The following is a 7,642-nucleotide window of genomic DNA, read 5'->3' as shown; positions in this document are numbered from 1 at the left end:
TATTTGGGGAAAGAGGCTCCAGGCAGAGGGAAATGTAAGTACAAAAGCCTTGGGGAAGGAACATGACTGCTGTGTCCTAAAGCAGTAAAGTAGCCACGGTGATTAGAGCAGAGTAAGGCAGAGAATACAAGATGAAGTCAGAGAGATAATTAGGATGAGATCATGTGGGCTTTGCAAGTCATTTTAACGATATAGGCTGGGATGTTAAGTGGTTAGAGGGTTTTGAACAGAGGGATGACATGATTTGAATTGTATTTTAACATTATAACTGTGGATAACTACAGCCAGTAAGGAGAGAAGTAGGAAAACCAGTTAGAAAGTTACTGCAATGATCCAAGTAAGATGGGGACCAGGATAATATTGAGAGAGTACAAAATGTCCAATTCTAAATATATTTCCAAGATAGAGCCAAAAGGATTTCCTAGCAGTCTGTTCATAGAGTGTCAAAGAAAGAGATGAATCAATTATTATTTTAAAAGTTTGGGCCTAAGCAATTGGAAAGATGGAGTTGCCAGTTACTGAGATGGGGAAGATGACAGAAGAAACAGATTCAGCAAGGCATGAGGTGATGCTGATTAAGAATCCAGTTCAGGACGTGCTAAATTTAAGGTGTCTATTAGTGGAGCTGCTATTTAGGCAACTGGATATACATGTTTGCAGTTCATGGGAAAGTTTCGAGCTAGAATTTGAGAGTCACCCCCATACAGATATTTAAAGCCATGAGGCTAGGTGAGATCAGAAAAGGAAGAGTGTACAGATAGAAATGAGAAGAGTTCCAGACCTGGAGAGACTGAAGAGATGAGGAAATAGTCTGAGAAGGAGTGACCTAAATAGTCTGAGAAGGAGTGACGCGTAAGGTAAAAGGAAAAAAAGAGTATGATATCCTGAACTCCAAGATCAGTGTTCAAGGAAGGAGTGATGAACTATCAACTACTAGTGATAGGTCAAATAAGATAAAAACAGAGAATTGACAATTTACTTGGCAATATGGTTAAGGGACTGTATTTTCCAAAAATAGTCCGCAATATTTCAGGTTGTCACTCCCCAACTAGAGGCAGAGCCTCTTTACCCTCCCCCTTGAACCTGAGTATGCCTTTCTGACTACCTATGTGAATAGAATACAATGAAAGTGATGTCACATGACTTCCAAGACTAAGTCATAAAAGGCTTACATCTGTCTGTCTCTCTCAGAATACTCACACTTGCAACCCAGCCATGCTATAAGGAAGCCCAAACTAGCACAAATAAAGGGACCACTTGGAGAAGCCCACACTGAAACACTGTGGTTCCCAGCCAAAAGCTAGCATCAACCATCAGACATGCATGTGAACAAATTTTCTGATGATTCAGCCCCCAGGCTTTGAGTCTTCTAGATAAGGACCCAGACATTGTGGAGCAGAGACAAGCTGTCCCTGCTATGTCCTGTCTGAACTCCTGATGCAAGAATCACTGAGCACAATAAATGGTTGTTTTACATCTCTGTTAATGAATGCAAGTCTGTGTGCCCCACACACAGTGAGGCCAAACAATACCAAAACGTCAGAGTTTGGAGCAGAGAAAGGTTTATTACGTGGGCCATGCAAGGAGACTGGTGGCTCATCCTTAAAATCCCAAACTCCCTGAAAAGTTTCAGCAAAGCCCTTTTATAGGAAAGGTAAGGGATGGGCATGGTTAGTTGTTGCAAACTTTTCCAAGTCAGGTCCTTTGTTCTTGAGGTCAGGTCACAGTCAGGTCACGATGTTCCCATAAACCTCCAACAAAACAAACGTTATTCTCTGTTCTGACAAGAGAGGGCAAGGTCCCAAGGCTCAACTTTCACCCTCCAAGGTCCAGGTCCTGGCTAAGAGAAGGGGGTTATCCTGCCCCCCTGTGTGGGGGTGTGTATCCTGCCCAGGAGCAGGCCAGTTATCCTGCCCAGGAGTGTCCATCCTGCACCCAGTCTGGGCCCTCCCGCCAGTGCCCAGGCCTGGCTGAAAAGACAGGTCTCAGCTGGCGGCGCCCTCAGGGCCAGGTCCCCAGACCCTGCCCAGCCGTCGTCACTGAGGGAGCAAGGCGCCCAGGACCCAACCTGCCCTCAGGCTCCTCAGGCTCCTCAGGCCATCCAAACCAGGTTCCTCGGACCGCGACCCATGGAGACTGCCACCACCATTAGGTCGAGGAGGTAGGGATAGAGCAAAGGTTCACTGCTGCTTCAAGGCCTGGGCCCGGCCAGTGGGTAGCCAGGGCGAGGGCTCTGGAGCTCAATGGGACACAGCCCTTAGCCTGTCCCTGGGCCCCCCAGCTCACCCACCAGCCTGAGGCCCGAGGGTCTGGGGAGAAGCCCACAGTCCGCCTGATACTGCACTCTCTGCCACGAGGACCACTGCAAGACTGACCATTGCTGGAGCAGGACCTCTAACCGCCATGCTAATAGTCGTGCCCCAGTGGCTGCACGCCTGCCCCACTCCTATTACATAAGTTTTGGAGTAACTTGTCACACAATTTCATTAAAGTAAATAAAAAAATGCAGGTCATTGTTAACCTTCATAAAAGTAGTTTCAGGAGAATGGTGGAAGTGAAAGCCTGACTGAAGTAGACTCAAGAGAGAACAGAAGGCAAAGAATTGGACATATCCAGTATATAAAACATTTTCAAGAATTTTTTTCTCTAAAGGGAAGAAGTGAGGCACCAGCTGTAGTAAGATATGGTTTGGAGTTTTTTGCTTTCTTTTTTAAGTTAGGAGGAAATACAGCATCTTTATATGATACTGTAAGAGAAGTAAACATTGCTGATGCTGAAGAGAAAGGAGAGGAAAGAGAAGAATTAGGTCTAATACATGAGTAGAGGGGTTGGCTTAAGATAGATATACATACAGTTCATCCATTTTAATGGGAAGATAGGCAGAATATTAAGGGCACAGATACAGACAGGTAGGTGAATAAATGTGTTAGTAGGAGCTTGTGCAAGTTCTACTTGGATTGCTTCTCTTTTATTAATGAAATGGTAACTAAAGTCATCAGCTATAAATGAAGATGGGGAAAAAGCATTGGAGATTTAAGAACAAAAAAATGTATAAAATAGATATATAAGAGAGTGGAAGAGGGTAAAATAGTAGGATTACTAGATAACATTAAATGCCCACTGAGATTAGTAGTCATGAATTTAAAGTGAAAGTAGAACATAGTTGTGTGTTTTCCTCTACAGTGTAACAGCATAGGTGAAGACAGAGACAAAGTGAAAGTGACAAAGTCTCTCAGGTATGACCAGAGGAGTGAGTAGCTAAGATAAGATGGAGAATATAACCACTGGAGAAAAGGAGGTCAAGAAAAAGAGAGGCCAGGTTATTTGAAAGATCATCTATATGGATATTAAAATCACCAAGAGTTACGACAGTATTGCAGGAGAGGAGCTAAAAATCAAGGAATGAAGGAGCCTGACATAATCCTGCTAGATAACTGCTGCAAGGATAATTGATCAGTGGTACAGTCTGATGGCACAAGATTCAATGTTGGGTAACTTTAAGGAGGTGGACAGAGCAATAAAAAACAATGAGGATGTCTATCCCACAACACCAAATGCAAACCAGAATAACCCATCCCAGCAAAATACTTCTTTCATATGAAACTTAAATTTTATATTGCTTAATCTATGACTTATCAGCAGAGAGCTTTTAAAAACGTAAATAGATATGTTATAGATTGGAGGACTCCATATTGTAAAGATGTAAATTCCTCCCAAGTTGATCTATTCAATCTTATTTCAAAATTCTAAGAGTTTTTGTTTGTTTTTGTGGCACTTGACAAACTAATTCTAATTCATATGAACGTACAAATGACCAAAAACAGCCAAGACCCTCATGAAGATTAAGATGGGAAGACTTGCCTCACGTGTTAAACTTATTTAAAAACTATACTAATTATGATAGTGTTCAATCAGCACATAGACAGGCAATTGAACAATGGAACACAATACAAAGCCTTTCTAGAGTCACACATTTACAGACCTATGATATACACTGCTTTTTTTTTTCCAGGTATATTTTGGCCCATACACACCTCCCTCATTCTTTTTAACAAATGCATAGTATTTGTGGGGAAAAATAAGCCTAGATATATGTCTCAATCTTTATACTACTCCTCCATCCCTCAAAAAATCCAAACCATAAAAAAGAACAGGGAGAAAACATTTTTTAGATCTTGGATTAGGAAAGGCCTTTCTAGACAAAACTAAGTAAAATCACTGTATAAATTTTTTTAAATTCCAAATGCACAAAAATATCATTAAAAAGTTAAAATTTAAAACCCAAAAACTTAAGAAAGAAATTTGTAATATACTTGGCACCCAAGACCTAATTTCCTTAATGAATAATGAATGCCCACAAATTAATAAGAAAAAACCAACAACCAATCATAAAAGAAAAAAAAAAACTAAAAAAGTGATCACTATAAAACTCAGGCTACTAATTATTGGGTTGGCCAAAAAGTTCCTTTGGTTTTTAAGTAAAAATAAAAGACACATTTTTCACTTTTACTAAGAACTTTATTGAACAACATATTCACCCTTTTGTTCCACTACCTTCTGCCATTTTTCAGGCAACTTCATAATTCCATCTTCCCAAAACTTTTTACCTTTTTGAGCAAAGAACTGTTCCAGGTGCCTTTACAGTCTTCCAGGGAATTGAAATTTTTTCCATTAAGAGAATTTTGTAAAGACCGAAATAAATGGAAATCTGAAGGTGCAATGTCTGGTGAATATGGGAGATGAATCTGAACTTCCCAGCCAAGCTGTAACAGTTTTTGCCTGGTCATCAAAGAAACATACGGTCTTGTGTTATCCTGATGGAAGGTTATGCATTTTCTGTTGACTAATTCCAGACACTTTTTGCCGAGTGCTGCTTTCAGTTGGTCTAATTGGGAGCAGTACTTGCTGGAATTAATTGTTTGGTTTTCTGGAAGGAGCTCATAATAGAGGACTCCCTTCCAATCCCACCAAATACACAACATCACCTTCTCTGGATGAAGACCAGCCTTTGGTGTGGTTGGTGGTGGTTCATTTAGCTTGCCCCACCATCTCTTCCGTTCCACATTTTGTACAGTATCCACTTTTCATCACCTGTCACAATTTGTTTTAAAAACAGAACGTTTTCATTATGTTTAAGTAGGGAATCACATGGGGAAATACGGTCAAGAAGGTTTTTTTCGTTTAACTTACGTGGAACCCAAACATTAAAGCAATTAACATAACCAAGCTGGTGCAAATTATTTTCAACACTTGATTTGGATATTTTGAGTATGTCATCTATCTCCTGCGTGGTATGATGTTGATTGTTCTCAATGTCTCAATTTGATTGCTATCAACTCCAACTGGTCTACCCGACTGTGAAACATCGTCCAGCGAGAAATCTCCAGCATGAAACTTTACAAACCACTTCTGACATGTTCAATCAGTCACAGCACCTTCTCCATAAACTGCACAAACCTTTTTCTGTGTTTCAGTTGCGTTTTTACCTTTCTTAAAATAATAAAGCATGATATGCAAAAATGTTGCTTTTTTTCTTCCATCTTCAATATTAAAATGGCTACACAAAAATTCACCAATTTTGTTAAGCTTTTTTTTTAAATGCACGTAAATATGACAGCTGTCACAATACAATCTAACAAAATTGTTTCAAATGAAGTTAAAGACAACTAAGCGCTATACAGCCATCGTAGGGAAAAAACCGAACAAATCTTTTGGCCAACCCAATACTTTTGGAGGGAGGGAGAGAGGAGGTAAAAGGAGATGGGGAGCTCTGATTTGGAAGGGTCAAATGGAGAGGCTTCCAAAGTGATTATCAAAATTTTATTTCTTAATCTGCATGGTGATAAAGGTGTTCGCCTTATAACAATTTATAAACTTTATATTTATTTTGTGTGGGGCTTTTCACATCTGTATGGTATTTGCAATAAAAAGGCAAACAATAAAAACAATCTAATAGAAATGAGTAAAGAACACAAATGCGGAATTAAAAAAAATTACCTTTTGAATATAGAAAAATGCACTTATCCTTACTCATAAGTCATAAAAATGCAAATTAAACAAAAGTTATTTTTCATTCAGATTAGCAATAATGAAAAAATTAATAAAAAACAATATTGGCAAGAGTGTAGAACAAAAGGCATGCATTGTTTGTAGACCAATCCCTTTGTAGGATAATTAGCAATATCCATCAAAATTTTAAAAGCATTTATCTTTTGACCCAGAAATTCTACTCCTAGGAATAATCCTACAGATAGATACATTTGCATAAGTCTACACAGGTATGCTTACTGCAATATTATCTATAAAAAAACTTTATGGGAGTGAACTCTTCAACCAGACTGTCTTGGTGTAAATTCTGGCTTCAATACTTACAAGCCGTATGACCTTGGACAAGTCACTTAAACTATCTGTGCCTTGGTTTCCTTATCTGTAAAATGAAGATAATATTACTCTATAGGATTGTTATGACAATTAAGAGTTAATATACGTAAAGCTCTTAGAACTGTGCCTAGCATATAAAGAACTATATCAGTATTGGCTATTAACATTAATATTAATGTTAATAGCCAATACTGAATGTCAACTAGTAGAAAGCTGGTTAAATAACTTACATCATATCCAAAAATGTTTACACTAAACATCTTCCTTGCTACACACAAAAGATATAGTTAAGTTCACAAAGCCATAAACAGTCATTAACAATTTTTGACTTTTTTGCTTAAAAATATTCTAACATTATATAAATATTTGTTTTAAATATACCTTAATTTAGAAATTAAGTGCAAATTGAACTTTCCCTGCTTTGTAGAATACTAACCAATAAAATACATTATCAGTATGCAAAATGTGAAAGTCTGTGTGTGTGTGTGTGTGTATGTGTATATAGATATTCAATAAGTTAGCTGAATGTGCAGCTCAATGTAGCATTAGAATACAAATAAATAAAATCGCTTAAGGGTTTAAATTTATCTTTTCCCCACAATTTGTATCCTTAAATCTACCTTTCTGTAAAGACAACAAGTCAATCTTTTGAGATCCTCAGTTGGCACTACAATTTTGAATCATTTACTAAAGAACAATAGTGCTATATTTAGGGATACTATGGCATACAAACATAAAAGATCTAATACCAAGACCTAATACTAATTAAAGAATCTCATACTATCATTGGAAAAAGAGTAATATACATGAAATCAAGTAACAGAAAGTACCCATGTAATTCTAAGCTGTATTCATTTATCCAACACATTATCTTAATGTGTGCTGTTTGTCAGACACTATGGCTCTAGCTGTGTAGGTGAAAAAGTCTCTGTTCTCATGGAGCATACATTTTCACTGAAAAGAGACAATATAAACAAATGGACAACTAAATACCTGATACGATTTCAGGTAGTTAGAAGTGCTATGATGTGGTAAATTATACAACAAAGACTGCAAGTGCTTTCAGAATTCACAATAGAGAAGATCAAAGAAATCTACCTGTAAGAACGAATGGCTTAGTACAGTGCACAGTACACACTACTAACTCCCTAGAATGATAATGATTATGAGAAGCTGTAAAGGTGAAGGCTAGATTTGCTGTAGAGATGCTCTCAAGGCATTAGAAACAAGATTGGAGGCAAGTATGAGCATGCAAAATTTG

General features: G+C 38.0%; 1 protein-coding gene across 1 annotated transcript in view; it reads right to left on the bottom strand.

Annotated features, from left to right (window-relative positions):
- Positions 1 to 3,593, bottom strand: part of CENPK (centromere protein K) — a 32,002-nt gene extending 28,409 nt beyond the window's left edge. Inside the window, exon 1 of the mRNA XM_007457111.1 lies at positions 3,589 to 3,593. The gene's annotated coding sequence lies outside the window, so the exon portion shown is untranslated. The remainder of the gene's footprint in view (positions 1 to 3,588) is intronic.
- Positions 3,594 to 7,642: the final 4,049 nt, after the last annotated feature.

The sequence above is a fragment of the Lipotes vexillifer genome, unplaced genomic scaffold (genome assembly GCF_000442215.2).
Source record: "Lipotes vexillifer unplaced genomic scaffold, Lipotes_vexillifer_v1.1 scaffold241, whole genome shotgun sequence".
NCBI classification, from domain to species: Eukaryota; Metazoa; Chordata; class Mammalia; order Artiodactyla; family Lipotidae; genus Lipotes; species Lipotes vexillifer.
Note: the sequence above shows the minus strand (reverse complement) of the source record. Positions and strands in the feature narration are given on the sequence as shown.